Raw genomic sequence first — 16628 nt, 5'->3', positions numbered from 1 at the left:
CTTACCAATGTATTTCCTGTTTGTTACACCACATAAAAGAAACTGTACTCCATCTTACATTGGTTTATGTGCTTACATATCCTTCAATGATTTTTGAGCTCTTCAAATAACTCAGGAAAAGTTTTCAATTTTTTTCTGATTTTTCATAATAACCTGGTTCCAATGGCTTGATTGAGTAGACCAGAAATGACTTCATTCTTCTCCCTCAGAGATATACTTAGATATAGACACTGGTTGGGATGATATACAAAGACTGTCATGCTTACACAATGTTACTTCATTGTCTCATTGTACTTTACAGTTCAGTATTTGCACAGGAACAGCACAAGAGTTTTCTATTCTATGACTCCGGGATTCTGACAATAAAATGACAACAGAATTGCATGGAATCTTAGTTACATAATATAAACCAAATTTGGTTGTTTGATGTGAATAACTTATACCAGAAATCGTGCCAGAAATTAAATTTGAATTTAGAATTTTAGAATTTATAGATTTATATGCAAAACAAAAAATTGAAACCTTTCACCACAAAAAGGTAGAAAGTTCTCCTTTTAGCATGTGAGATAAAAGAGCTATGGAACTGGACTTGACTCTCAAAACCTGTGAGGAAGGTTCTGCAGAGCTTAAACATAAATAGTAACATTAGAAGACGCTTTATTTGTATATCTATGCTTTGATTTCATTATAACTGGATTTGAGAGTGAACAAAAGCTTCAAATTCATTTAGCAGCTAAAATAAGAATGTGTAGAAATATACAAACTTTTTTTTTCACAAAAGGAAGACTTTAGAATAGAGTAAATAACTCAGTCGTAGTGAAAAATAAGCCACATTCTATCAGAGATGAGGATTATCACATAGATGATGAAATGATCTTTAAATTTCCTTGTATGGTAAGAATAATTTAATTGTGCTTGCCTTGGCTTGAATTAGTTAAAGGGACCATTCCTTTGGCACATTTATCAATCTTTTTATTCTTTCACTTCCATAAATGCCTACAGGAACTCTCTATAAAAGGCAACTGAGTGAGCTTACAGTGATAAATTTTTCTTGTTAGGAGAAATTACGTTCACTAACTTGAGCTACTTCAGCATGAAATTGAAAAAGAATCATTTTGTCTTAATTTACATTCTTGATTCAATGAGAAAAATGTAGATTTGTCCAGGAAAACTATGTAGACATTGCTTTAAAAACCACATGTACACCGAACTTGCTAACATTTTAAGTTCATCAAATAACACATCTCCTGTATTTATGATATTAGGTTGTATTAGTTCCTGTGAATCACTTAAAAATATATACATTTTGGTCTTTCAGATCCGTTTACTGTTTCAGTTACATCTTTATCAACACTGGTATGCATTTTTCATTTCCCACCTAAGCTGTCCACATTGTTCCTTAATCAAAATCACTGGGATAGTGCTGCGGTTCACTAGCCTTAGGAGCTGCTATTTGCCTTGAATAAATTACGTGAAAACATGTTGATTGATAGATGTTGCATGTCAGAAAAGAAGATAACTGTATCTTCTTCAGCTTACTAAAAGGTCATGCACACAGCATAATAGGAACAGCCACAGACAACTTTGAGATAAAGTGTATCATGAAAAGGTGTGCAATCTCATAACCAGTGAAACATGGAGTACAAGCTATTGTCTTCTAAAACACAAGTGATTTATCCACTTAAATTCAAGTTAAAGGTGCAAACCAAGTTACCTTTATGAATTTTATTTTCAAATGCTTAATAAAACTATTCAAATGGTCTAAATTCTTCTGTCTTTCAATTCTCTGTCATGGGCATGTTGTTTTTGAACAAATACGCTGGACTTTCACAGCAGAATTTTCAACTGCCTGTTGAAAAGAAAAAAATATATTCTATGATATTACATAATGCTTAATTAATGTGTTTATGTACACTGGAATATGTGTGAGCACATGGTGATAAAATGCGAATTGTAGATTGCCATGTAGCTTGGGAAAAAATCTGTTTATCTAGATTTAATGATTATTTTTTCCCCCGAGGTTGTATGAAGCATTTGTTTTTCTGTGATTTTCATGTCAATTGAATGCATGTTTGCTGCTTTTGTAAACCCCAAATTTTCTGTCCAATATTGAATGCATAAATTATCCAATAATGGAAATAACTAGATTGGAATGTTTGTTTTTAGTGAAAGTGGTAATGTTGTCTGTAAAAAATACCTCCTTGTTTGTGCTGTCTGTGATATTCACACTTGTGCAACACTTTACAGGTATGCTGGATTCAAACAGAATATTCAGTTTATTAGAGTGAACCTCAAGTATTCACTAGCTCTGGAGATTTTAATTTGGTTGGAAATTTTTACTGTGTGAATGTGGAACTGGTAGTTAAATCTTCACTATGCTTGCTTTGCAGCCTGACATTTAAAGACTTCTTTAGGTATTTCTCTTACATCTTGTTAACATACATGATTATTTTAATGCATGCCTATGTAGAAATTCACCTTGTTTCAAGCAGGTAGTATAAAAAGAAACAAAACAAAAAGCCAGACACTGTTAAAAAAATATGTAGCTTTCAAAATAGGCCAGCATATTTTAGGTAGAACAAAGCTGGCCAGGTTTTTATCTACCCCAAACAACTTTGGTCTCCAGCAGAGCTGCCAAACTGTCAAACTGTCCAGCTTCAGCATGTAACAAAGATTCTGCTGTATTGCAGAGATATTCATAACAATTTTTATAGGAGGCTGGGAGTGTATACGCTCACAGTTGTACCGATAACATGGCACTCTGCACTGTTTGGCTTGTTTATATTGGCAGGGATCCCCAAAGTGAAAGCGAGGGAGTCCTACAGAAATCTGGTATTTGAGCTGAAATTTACACACTTTAAGTGATGAACTAAACAGGCTGGTGTTTTCTTTTTCTTACTCAAAAAGTGCAAGGTTACACAATACAGACGGTTTTCATCTTTTCCCATAAATGCACAGATTCCTGGGATATAAATGACTGAATTCATCACCAATTCTTCAGGGACGCTGAGCTATGCAGTTCTGTTTACAGTGGCAGAAAGTTAATATAAATTTTCATCAGAAGGGGAAGTTTACACATATGATTCTATTTGTCCTTCATTATTAGCACCTGAGTCTAGGCTGGAACGCATAATTGTCTACAGGCACAGGCCAAATAGATGCAAGGGAAAGGCAAATAAGCACACCAAAAATAATTTTATGGTTGTCTGTTACAATTCTCTCACTGGGATTCTTAATCTAGAAAATCAATAAACAACAGGAGTGAAACTCTTTTCCTCTGTTCAGGCATGGCACAGGCAGAAGAAACCGACAGAAAGCCATTGTACCCTTTTATTTTTTTGTATTGCACAGAAAACCTGACTAAAGTAATTTTTGTGTGAATCAAAATTGTTGTTTGCTTTTTCAGTTTAATACAATTTATAATTGCAGTACTTCAATATTTCAAAATAAGAATACACTGGCCCTGCTAACATAATTTAAAGTTGTTGTTCCAAAGTGTGTTTTTCTTTTTTCTCAAACAAGGCTTGACATCTGTTTTTTGAAAATACGATTTTTTGCATTCATTCATCCAATAAAGTAAAAAGACATGCAGAGAACTTAGCACTAAAGTAGTAATTGAAAAATGTTAAGAATGAGGTAACTATTTTAAATACAATCAGTTTTCTCTGGTCGTTGATATGAATTTTTTTCTTTAAATTGAAATCACATTGTTGATTTGATGGAAATATTGTGACCACTGTCTGAATTTTCTTCTGAATGGCCCAGTGAGAGTGAATGGTGATGCTGTAGGACTCTTGCACACTGGCCATTCTCTAGGCTGATGCATCAGTACTTGGAATTTTTTTACCCCACAAAGAATTAATTCAAAATTCAGCCATACCAAATTAATGGTTTTTATCCTTTGCATGTAGATGTAACTGTCCAAATAAAACTCATTATGAAGGCAATAAAAGTTTCTGGACAATACCTCCGTACAATGAGCACTAAGTGGAGCACCTGTGGTAGTTTAATTTAGTGTTGGTGACAGTAGCAGGGAAGGTGCATGGACTAGCAGGCAGCACATCACTCTGAGTCTGTGGGAGACTGGGAAGATGGTCCTTCCCTTGAGGGGAAGCTTGAGATTGGGACCTGTGCCTGCTGCATTACCCAGCCCTGACAGCACCAGGAGGTATCTTGGTGGCTTGCCTGGGTTTCTGGGAGCAAAGCCTCAGCAGAAAGTCATCTGGTCCCAAAGATGATGGGGATAGGGGAGACAAAGGGTTGAGGTGCAGTGAAGTACAGGAACATAGAGTTTAGAGAGTTAATTGAGTGGGAAGAAAATAAGCTGAAAAAATGAGGACAGCCTGATTGTTACTGAAGTGGTATATACAGTTCTCCATTTAAAATGTGTTGAAGTTTTTGCACATTATAGCTAGGCTTTAAATATATCATATTCTTACCCACATTAATTTCATGAACATAAAATTAATTGTTTGAGAATTTAAAACATAAATTGGATCTTGATTTCTAATTTTGAAATTAATTTCAAATTAATTCTTTTCATAATTCTGTCAAGCATTTTAGTCCTGTGTGATTTTGCAGTAGTAGCAGCCCATTTTCTGCTGCTTTTTTATTTTTGAAACTTACTGAAGCATAGTGTCTGCACTACAGCTGGAGGCATTCAAAAACCATGTGTATTCTGGCTGTGATTCATTTTTCCTCACCAACCATGAGGTTTTGTTTTCCTAGCCATGGCTAACTCAACATACGCTGTCGAGGAAATTTCCACATCTAAAGGCTATCTTGCAAAATGGATGACGTTTCATTATTCTCAGTGGAAGTCATAATTTAGGTAATTTCTTCCTAGTATGGAAGCCATGTTGGGAGAGAGGAGCTCTCCTGTAAGGGCTTGGATCACAGACTGCTCCTAAAGTCGTCAGCTGGCTCCCCTGAGTGATGTAGGGGCCATTTTAGAGCACCCTTCCCTGGTTTGGATGATGTTCTCTGTAATACAAGGAAAATGAGCTATATGCATTTTGTTTATTAGAAGAATTTGAAAGAAGAAACAAAAGGGGAGGAGCACAGGAGGGAAAACATTGTTTTCCACATATGCATGAGCAAGTACAGAGTTAAAGGAGAGAGGAGGAACTGTGATGGGAGGGTTGAGGAAGAAGCCATGGAGTTTCAAGGATGTGCGCTTGAAAGCAGAGTCACAGTCAAGGAAAAAAAAAAATCAGTAAAAACTCATCTTGTGTTGCAAAAAATATCTGAGTGGCCAATATGCTTTTTTTGCTGCTTCAGAGCAATCCTAATTACATGCCTACAGTTTGATGCTGTGGCTGTTGTATAACATTACTGCAGATAATGAAAGATGTTTGGCTATCCTCTTGCATTCCATTTGTTACCATACTTATAATGCTGCATAAGTCAAACCATAACTTTCATCTTATTCTATTGACACCTCTTGCATAAGGATAATTAAAAAATACTGCAATTTGTATAATCCTGTGTTACTACATTGCATTCTTAATTTAATGTAATTTTTACTTTTGTAGGCACCTGGAACAGCTTATAAACCTGTGGATCAAAAGTCAGCCCCATATGCTGCTTGGGATAAAAACCAGAATGTATAAAACAATCATGTTATCTATATTGATAATAATGTTCAGAAGTACAAATCTGAGGGAGAAATATGGAATACTTAAAATCTATGCCAGAACTTGTGAGCATCTTTGAAGCATGTGTTGTGTATCAGGCTACACTAACCCCATTCTGGTGATGTTTGTGATGCACAGACTCATCTACCTGTCCTGGTATTGTCTCAGGTGCTAAAATATCCCAGAATGTAAATTAGCACCTATCTGCAAACAACAAAGTGGCTAGCACACTCCAGTTTTGCTACTGTGTGTATTTATGCTCCTAAAACCTTCTCTTAAACACCTTATCCTATTATTTTTGGGCTGCTTTTCATAGCTTTTAAGGAGATGCCAAAAATCTGTCTTCATGCCATTTCTGTGAATAGATAATGCAAAATATTCTTTAACTTACTGTTTTTACATCACTGAATTTCAATGGGTCCATGAGAAACTTTCACTGCATAACTTAATTATACTTTTATTCACTGGCCCTTACCCTTCATGAACAGTTTCCAAACTATTGCAGGGTCTGTCTGTGCACTGTGTTTATTTGAACATCTAGCACAATGTGCTTCAATTTCTGATTGGAATTTTTTCTCCTCTTTAATGGTTTCCTTCGTAAAATAACAAAATAATGAAAAAAGAATCTGTTAGGAAGATCTGTACCCCCTAATTGTTTCTGTATAATGCAAGGAACAAATATCTTACTCTGCTTCATGATTTTTATGATTAGCTGTGCTAAGTGTCCTAAGGGCTCTTCTTATCCTTCCTTATCTTAAAGGCCCTAGTACCTGAGGCTTAATAGACAAACTTCAGTTTGAAGGAGAAGAGGGGTTTTTGGCAATATAAGAGAAGAATGGCCCAAAATATCAAATATTTTTACACATAGACCAATGATCAGAAAAGTGCTGTGAGGGCTAACTGTAACTTCCAACAGTCGCTGTGATGTCAATGAGATGTGAAGGATTCCTCAAGGCAGAAAGGGCTTTTTTTATTTCTCCTTTCCCAAGGATGGCCACTAATTGCTTCATCTCCCCCTCCTACAGGTTGGAAATAATTGCATAATGATCACAAAATCCATTTTTGTCCATATCTCTGTTGTTCTTCTCAATCAATGCCTCTCCTGCTTCTTGAGCTGGGCTCCAGAATTTTCTCAGAACTTCAGACAGTACCTTCTTTTCCCTTGTTTTTTTTCAAAATGTGCAGAGTGCATCAAGGATACAGTTTCAGTCTGTACTCCCTGTACTGTGCCAGGATATTGTGTCTCTTGTCAGTCAGCCGGTGACTTCCTAGCTGGAAGCCACAGCCTTTGGTGCACTGCAAGTGCAAACCAGGGTTAAGTGCCTGGAGCTAGCCAAGCCCTTCAGAAATGTTCCTTAAAGCCAAAAAATTGTTTTCAAAGATGAAAACTGCTCTGAGAGGCCAAGTGTTGAATCTAAAATGCCCAGCAAGTCCAGGGATATCCTCAGTTCCTTCTCAGAGCAACCTGAGAATGGTAACCTGTTTTATTGAGATACAGGCAGTCCTTTCAGTTGGTCTGAATTATTGTAATTTACCAACAGCTGTCCAGTATTGGTATATGCAAAAAGAGCATGAAGAAACAACTCTTAACTCTGTATTTAAAATTTGTTTATGCATTTTGATTGTTAAAATCCAGTGAGAAATCTGTGGCCAAATGACTCAAAAAACTCCAACAGAAAACCATTGGTAGAACCTGATAAATAAGATGCAGAAAAGTCAGATAAAATGTAAAAAAATCAAAGTAGAAAACTTCATTTAGTTTTTGAGTCAAGGGTGCTTTTCTTAAATGGTGTGGAAGGCAGAGCTATCCTCTTATATGATGTTTTTTCCTAAATAGTAAGGGACAAATGATAAAACTTGGCTAAACATGTGGGAATTATGGGTTATATTATTTCATTTTTGCTACTTTATACTTAGTAATTTATCTTACTGTTTTAGCAGTTTGGACTTGAAAGGTAATTTGTTAGGAATTTTAAGCATTTTATGCATACTAAGCACTCTTAAAATTGGGAGTATTACTTTGATCAAAAACTCTGCTACTCTGCTTCAAGACTCACTTAGAAGCCAGCTGGAAGAACTAGGCATAGCCCTGTTCAAGGCTATTAATATTTATCATTAATCTGATAGTAAGTTATTAAAGCCTAAATGTCCTATTAAAATCTAACCATCCTGTAAGTCTGTAATTTTTTCTTGTTTTTTGCTTTGTTTGTGACATATTTTAAGAATGTAAGAATACTTTGGAAAGAAAACCAGAGAGAGTGTTCTATGTTTTTTGTTCATTGCAGTTTTGTTCATTGCAATTTTGGACAGAGGCAGCCATGGTTACTATCATGAAATTTGATGAAAATAGCTTTTGTTTCCTTTTTCTGAAAAAAAAAAATCTTGATATGTTTGATGATACTTTACATGATTTGACATGCCTCGATGTTTGTTCTATTAGGAAAAACAGAGGAAATAAAACTTCTAACAGAAAACAAAATGAATTCATGAAGAATTAATTCAGAACTTTTTGAATATAAATAGTCTTTTCATTTCACTCTACTTTCTTCTAACAGTTACTTTTGTATATGTCAGGGCAGACCCAAATAATATTCCAATCAGACTGTTTGCTGAACAACTCTATGATCCCAACTCTGTCTATTTATTCAGTTTGTTCATGTCTCCACCTCCCACAACCATGATATTACACTCCAGTTAATATTTATTTATTACTTACAGTAATATATTTCCTTTTCTTGTTTATTTTCCCTTTTTCTGTATCATGGGGTAAGAGCTGTTATCTAAAAAAGGAAGCTTTGATTTACTCCATAAATATCTGTGTTTGGCATATTCATTGGGAAATTGATGTAGCTGTGATTTTTCTCCCACACAATGTAGCTTCAAGCTCAGTCTATTAAGCTACTTTATTTCAGATAACTTCTTTGATATTGAGATCTTGCCTGATCCTGCCATTGATGCTGTTCAGCTGTTGTCACTGATGTGGCATTTCTGTCTGTAGGTCTGATGGAGGCTTAGTGCCCTCAAGTGATGCAGTTTGTATTGATCTTCATTGTTTTCTTATTGACCCAGTACCCACAAATAGAAAGACTTCTCTATTCACTTCTTCTCTATTTCTCACCCGTATGCTGAATTGAAGTTAAAGGTTTCCCTGACTGTCCTGGATATTTAGTCTAGGTGTGTCTCCACACATTTCCAGGCTCGTCTCTTTCATTTTATTTCCACATTGCCAAAGATCTATAGTATGTGTTAGAGCACCCCCTGCCTACTGATTCTTCTTTGACCACTGTGTGTTTCAAGATCTCGTGGCAGAATAAATTGAAATGTGAGTTCTTGTGTTGAATGAACAGATTAAAGAGCTGGTGCTGTTAGCTCTCACTTGCCATCTGAGACGAATTTCAGCTCGGTGAGTACTTCTTCCCTGTATTAAGTGGTAAAGGCTGACCACTGTGATCACTGTTTTGAGTTTCAACTGGACAGAGTAAGGAGAAGCTCCTTGCAGCAGTCTTGGCTAGTGGATAGTAACCAACCAGCCCTGCTGTGTCAGAAAAAAAAAGGAGCATGCTGATACACATCTCCCTTCCAGACTACTGCTCCAATCTCCATCAGCATTCCACTAATTTCTTAATACAATAGGCAAAATATGATTGCAAAAGGAAACTTGCAGAGCAGTAGAAATTTTTCAAATATATTGTGTTTCCATTACTCCCTAGTTTAACTCTCATTTGTTTCCACAGATCCTTGTTCATTTGTTAATTCAATCTCTCACTTGTTGTGAAAAATGATTATTCAGGACTAAGTCACACTTACTAGTCACTGGTCCTGATACAGGAAATATGAGGAGATGCAAGTCTCTATTATTGGGATTTCAGATTCAGCTATCATAATATTTTTTTTTCTTTTTTTTTTTTTTCATTATGAAACCTAACTGGAAGCATTTCTTTAGAAAAGTGGGCAGTATTTAGCAATTAGTAACAGTGAATTGAGAATGGGATCCTTGCAGCATAAACTAAGCAGTCAGACATAAGAGAAAATGTGATTTTCCTAAATAAAAAGATGTGTTCTGACTGTAAAATTGGACACCAGAAACTTGTATCTATTACATTGCCTAGCTGAACAGCTAAAAATTTAAACATGTAATATAAGTAAGTAAACTTGAATTTAGGATGCAGTTAAGAGGTTGAAGAGATTTGAAGGTCATGCCTTATTAGAATTGTCACACATATTTTTTAGTAACAATAGCACTCCTTGTTAGCCAGGTTTCTCACGTAGATTTGTATTTATATAGAATTTTAAAGCTTGAAGTATTCCACTAAAGCTTTGTTTGTTATTCCACCTACAGTCACAGAGCCCTGAGTTGTGCATTGTGCGTCAAAACATATTCCATTCTTTCAGAGTTCTTGGGGAGGACATACGATGTAATTCATTATGCCCTGAAGATAAACAGTACCTCTTGACCTTTTCACGAAAAGTTGCAATATTTTCTTATTCCAGAATGTAATATTGTGCTGAGCCGATATCAATGTGATAAGATAAATGTTTCCTTTTCTAATGTAAACCAGAGTGCACTACATTTATATAAAAATCTTGGGGGATACCCAAAGCCTCCAGATAAAAAGGGGCAGCTTGGCTATTGTAGGTCTGCATTTTTGAATTCTCAGTCTCAAAGCACAAAGGGCAAACTGTAGCTAGTCTTGAAAACGATGGCCACTTTTCAGAATGAACAGATTTTTGCATTGCCCTGTTTAGGATCCTCCTAAAGAATTTTCAAGCAAATTTTAAAAAGTATAGAATTTGTTACCATTAAAAAAGAAACCAAACAAAAGCCCATAAAAATAGAGATTACCTGTCTTTCTTTTCAGTACCAGGATCTTTTGAGATGTCCCAGTAGAAGCCTGTGAGTCAGTGCTACTCTGTGTGTAGTTAAATTGCTTTTTACAAAACTCAGTATTTCAGGAAATGAAAGACTAATGAGGAGTACTGCTTTATTTCATTCCTTTTTCTGCATTTTCTGCTGTTGTTCAGAGCACAGTTTTCTTTAGTGTCTATTCTTTATTTCTCCATTGCGTTGCACATGGCATGTTTCTGGTTGATGAAGTCAGTTATGTGCAAATGTGGTCACCACTGAGGAGAGGGCTCTGAACATGGCACTTTCAGCTTCCTTTCTGCCTGTAAGACAATATTGAAAGGCAAAAGCATATTTGGCTTCATGGACTTAGCCCAAGTGTTAATACAGAGTCCTAGTCTTCTTTCCTGGCAAATCTCTCTTCCAATGGCCTCATTTATCTTTATATTTTAAATGCTTTTGTATGCAGATCTGCTTATTATGTGGCATGTAAAAACCCTCTGTTATTCATGTGTATTCTGTTCACAGAAAAGAGTGGCTTTAACTGCAGCTACTATTTTATATAAAATGACATGTTATATTTTAAAATCAGTTGATATTGCTTCTGCTCTTACTGCATTTGGGACTTCACAGATATTCTGAATGCTTACTACTGTAAGCAAAATAATACTGTTGCACTACAAAGCAGTAACATATTTGAACCCCTTCAGGCTGAAAGTAAGACTATTCTAAACATACTAATCACAGCATATAAATTAGATTCAGCAGGGATTAAAATACAGGAGAAAAGAGCAGTTAAGAACAGGGGTAAGAAGAAATGAAGTATCATTAAATCCATCTATTTTACTTGTGTACCATGTTAATAACATTTTTTGACTTTTTGTTTATTATTTTTATTTATTTAAACCTAAGGAATAATCTTAAAATCTAAAGAAAACGTTCGGAAAGATTAAGGTCAGTATTAGGAAATTAACTGCAAAAAGTTTTGAGAGAAGACTTTTAAGTTCTTGAGTGAAACAGAAACATGGGTGAAGATGAGACTATGATGTTGGGCAATGTAAGGAAGCCCTTGGAGTCACCCAGGGAAGAAGACAACCATAATAAAAAAGGGAAGGTTGACAGATCAGAAGAAAAAAATGTACACAAGGTTTTCTAGGGGGTCACATTGACTAGGACTTCAAGAATAAAGGATTTGATTTGGGTTTGAAAACAAATGGTCTGTTCACCAGGAAACTAAGTATAATGTATGAACTAGATATTCTCTACACTGGACAAGAACTATTTGTAAACTGATGAGGTTTAGAGGCAAAGAACTTAGATACTGTGTTAGGAGATGTGCAATCATGCATCTTACTTAGATACTGTTCTCTCTTTGGTCCCCACATTTAAGACAGTTCCAGATATCTGCAGTAAAGACAATCCAAAATTTCTTCCAGCTTAAATATAGTTTCTAGAATATATTTTTATATTTATGCATTCATTTATTTAAAGTTTATGCAGTCTGTATACCACAGTAAGAGAGCACACTAAGGCAGAAATGGTATAAATGACTCAATGCTGTTTACCACTCAGTCTGCTGCTTATCTCCTTGCTCATTGTTAGGGATAGTTACATGATCTGTATCAGATTGGTTCTGCAGCTGTCAGTTCCTGCAAGCATATAACCAGGCAGGTAAGATTTCTAGAAGGCAGATGGCAACATCACTAAGACAACTGCTCTAATTGGCATAATCAGTACAAGAAATTAAGAGTAAAAGAGCATGAAAGTAGAATTACTTTTGTACCCCTTAAAAGGAGGCAGTGATGGGCTAGCACTTACTAGCTTCTGTAGCTGACTGTGCTGAACTTTCCCTGAACATAGAAAAAGTGCATTGTAATCTCCAAAACCATCCATCTGGCATCTTCCATTAACATTAAACAGAAAGGAAAGGGGAAAAAAGAAAACAGAGGGGAATTGTTGTTGTTCAGAAACATTTATATCTGACTTGAGGATTCTACAGAAATGTTAGCCCTTGGTGAAACGTGCCCCAGTCAAATTAACATCTCTGCACACTCCATTCTTGTGTCTCATGGCAGAATGCTTGAATTTCACTGTCACCTTGCTTTTCTTCTTCACTAGACTGAAGGGTTTAAAATCTGTTTGAAATTGGAATACCTTTGGATATTGCTTGAAATTAGCTACAGTGTGAGTAGACATGAAAGATTGACAGCTGAACACATATAGTAATCAGCAAGGGCAGGATTTAATTGCAGCTAATTTTTACTTGTTGAACACCCATCCATATAAAGATATTATATATTCAATTATATTTATAATGGTCTGGACAATCAACATATGATAGGACTTAAAAGTATAAGCATTTAATTTAACACAGATTTGACTTGTCCCTTCTTCCTTTGCTTGTCAGGAGCTTTTATTCCTTTCTGTATAGGAAACAGTTTCAGAAATGCAGCTCTGGATACAGGACCAGATATCTTCCTATGTTTACTCCTACTAATTATTGGAATTTGAGGATGCATTAAAGGCTGTCATGTGAAATGTTGAATTCTGTTTCCAAAACCTTATTTTTACTTGAGAAATTCAGGAAACTTGCTGAAGCTGTATTACAGAGTGGATGAATAGATATGGCTTGTGGCAGGTTAGATACAACACAATAATTTATGACTGTATGAATGTACATTGCTAAATCCCCTTCTTTTCTCTCAAGTAGAAACTTTCTTCTCCTTATCTTTAATTTTTGATTTTTATAAAACTATGTTTTTGAAGCTTTAGGTGTCATTGTTTTGTCTTCTTGTGACACCTAATAAAAAAATTCCAAACTGAACCAAAATCAGAATTCTGCTTAGCTTCTGCTTACCCCATATATAATATGTGGTAATATTTTTTGCAAAACTTAAAAAAATATGTTCTAGAACAGAGATTAAATAAGGAGTTGCAACAGAGGCTTGTAGTTCTCAAAAATGAAGAAATTTTAAGAAAACTTTCTCTGAAAAAACCTACAACCTGGAAAACAAATGCTCAGGTTGCTACCACTTGCATTTGGTAAAATTTCAGAAATCACTTCTTCCAACAAATTTAATGATTGGTATAGGTGAGAATTCCTGTGAGCATTGCTCTTAGGGGTTTTTTTGAACTTTAACTTTGTTGCAAAATGTCTATTTTGGAATGCTGTTAATTCACATCTAAATAATTTTAAATGGGGATCTTGATATATGTTGTCTTGCAAGATGATGTAAGAACTTGAGTGAATTTCATGTATTCACATTTCAAAGAATGGGACCTATTAGGTCACTTTGGAGTCTGCTAGTGTTTGTTATAAAAGAGAGACTATCTATACTACTTAAACTGTGTCAGACTAGTCAGAAAAACACATGCCTTGAAAATTAAGGATGTCAGTTCAAGTAAAATTAATTTTTTTTTTCTTAAATGGCATAATCATCTCTAGTAACCAAAATATCTATTCTCAATGATATTGTGCTGGCCTGATTTTTATACTCTGCCTACCATATGAGTCTTTTAAAGTAACTTCTAGTTGGGAAGAAATTTAATTTCTCTTTGACATTACTTCCATTGTTTTTATTTTGCTGCAATTCTCTTTGCACTTATAAAAAAATTGTAAAAAATTGTCCCTAATGTACAGTTTTAAGTCCTTGTGGTCTTTCTGCGATTCACCTTTTCTCTGTGTGTTTTATGGCAATGAAGGTATAATGCAGCTTTTCTTCAGAGAGGCCAGAATCTTCCCAAATTCTGATGCAGAAAAATCTAAAGAAAAGTAATACTGATGATTACATATTTTTAAATACATTCCTAACACTTTTCATTTTCACAGTGTGCTTTTCCTGAAAAATCCCATTCTCATAGTATTGTTAAAATAAACAAATACAAGTATTTATAATATTAAAAAAACCCAAAACCTTAAGTGCTTGAAGTTGGATCTTTTTACTCTTTTCACTTGTTTTTGTGTCAATGCCACTGGTGGTACACCAAAGCCTTTGCAATGCTCTCTGCCATCTGGCTCCAGAGTCCCAGTCACCTTTGCTAAGTAACCTGCTTGCTCCTTTGCCAGTAGCAGATGGAGTTCAGTCCCACCTTTGAGATCTGGGGCACTCTTGGAGTTGGTGACTAACCTGAGCTCTGGAAATGACTTATTTTAGAGCCTTTGTCAAACTACGTAACTCTGAATACTCAGTGTTAAGTGCCTAAACATGAGGATGAGAAATACTATCAACCATATTAGTATTTACACAAATTATTATATGGTACTATTTTTGTGGATTGGATTGATGGTAACTCTGGAAACACATGCTTTGGATTCTTTGGGGGTTTTGCCACTGCTTCTTTAATGAAAGAATTTAAGGTTTTTCATAAAACCTTGGGTGTTGTCAAAATTTTGACTTTCCTCAGTAGAACTCTTCCCAGATGCATAAGGTGTCTATAAAAAACTGCTACTTAAAAGTCATCAGCAGATACACCATGGGAGGTTCAGGATGCAGCAGTTCAGAATGAAAGGAGTCTTGATTCCCCCACCACCCTGGAGTGTCTGCTCTTGTTTCTGACATTTTATTTTTTCCAACCTGTACAGATATAAAATTAAGGTTCTTTGACACTCTCACAAGCCATCCCAAAGACACAACCTGGCTGCTTCTGCCAAGAGAGGCTCCAAAACAACATGTGGCTCAACTGTTTTGACCATATAGCCATGATCTTCACTAGTAAATTAAACACCTGGATACTAAACTGAGCAGCTGACACAGGGTGAGACACACGTGAGCTAACACGCATTTTAGTCCCCAAAACTGGGATAGCTGCACCCAATTCCATAATCAGATTGGTCCTTGGAGAAGTCTGACTGCAGAGCTGTGCCAGGGCATAGCTTGGGAGTGCATGGGTCAGCACAGGTGAAAAATGCATGCCCACAGCCGTACTCACAGCTTGCTGGTGCAGAAAATCACATTCTCAGTTAGTCTCAAGTTTTCAGTGTAGGTGAAGCCTGAGAGAGTTGGTAAAAGTGATATTGTCATCATACCTTTATTAGTAATGCACTCCCTATGTTTTTTGCAACTTTGTACATGAAAGTGTTTGCAGGGTTCATGCCTTAGTGTTATTAATGAACCTGGGGATTGCTGAAGAAGAGGGTGAGAACCTCTGACATTCATCTAAAATCAAAGATTGTTTCACCTGCTGGCAACAGCTCTTTCTTCAGGTAGCAGCATATGCCATAAACTGTGCTCCAGAAAGTATTTCAAAGCCATCCCAAAGTCCTCACATAAAATAGTTTCTGTCCTGTTTTTATTCTTCAGTCCACTGTCCTATGGCACAAGAATATCCCTGGGAATTGCAGTAGAGGAATGGGCATTATCCAGAAGGCTTTCTCATAAAAGACAAGCTCTTCTCACTAAAAATGCTATAACACTATGATGTCTGTCATGTATTTTTTCCCAAATCTCAGAGATGAAATTATCTGTGCTTTTTCTTGCAAAATAAAAAAATCAATCTCTGATAGATTATATAAAATTTCTAAAATAAATTAAAATTTACTGTAGATTGTAACACTGTACTAGTATTGAGATATATTGTCAGGAATAGATCCATGTTTTGTGTAATACTTGAAACTCATGGTGTGAAGAAGTGATGATAAGAGAGATAAATGTTCACAGAAAAGATGCACTGCATTGTGCCTAGTAAATTAAATTAAAAGGCAATATAGTTACAGTTTGCTGAAGTTTAAAATGTACCAAGAAGGAAAAAGAAAGTAATATAGGAAGGAGAATTTGGAAAATATTTCTAGGACATGAAATCTGAGCTCTGTATAATGTGGAAAGAGGACTGGCTTTAGAAGAGAAGTCTAGTGACTGAGCTTAGACCATAGTAAGTTGATGACATGACAGTGGACTAAAAAAATAAAAGCTGATTATTAAGTTTTGATTTATGTAAAGAGTAGTTGAAGGAATATATGGAAAATTTATATCTCAACTTAATTTCCAACATATTTTGATCATGCAGTAGATTGCAAATTTTTTTTTTTATCTGCATGTTAGTGGTAGTGATTATGTAATATATGCTGCATGGTTATAGGGACCTTTCACAGTCTGATGCCAGAATACTGATGTGAAATATTACATATGTTTGGCACCAGCATACCTGGGTGT

At 35.6% G+C, this 16628-nt stretch overlaps 1 protein-coding gene across 1 annotated transcript in view; it reads left to right on the top strand.

The window, feature by feature from the left end:
- The window catches only part of FOXP2 (forkhead box P2), a 390491-nt gene that overhangs the window by 244104 nt on the left and 129759 nt on the right, over positions 1-16628 (top strand). The gene's annotated exons all lie outside the window — the stretch shown is intronic.

Source organism: Ammospiza nelsoni, chromosome 5, assembly GCF_027579445.1.
Source record: "Ammospiza nelsoni isolate bAmmNel1 chromosome 5, bAmmNel1.pri, whole genome shotgun sequence".
Lineage (NCBI taxonomy): Eukaryota > Metazoa > Chordata > Aves > Passeriformes > Passerellidae > Ammospiza > Ammospiza nelsoni.
Note: the sequence above shows the minus strand (reverse complement) of the source record. Positions and strands in the feature narration are given on the sequence as shown.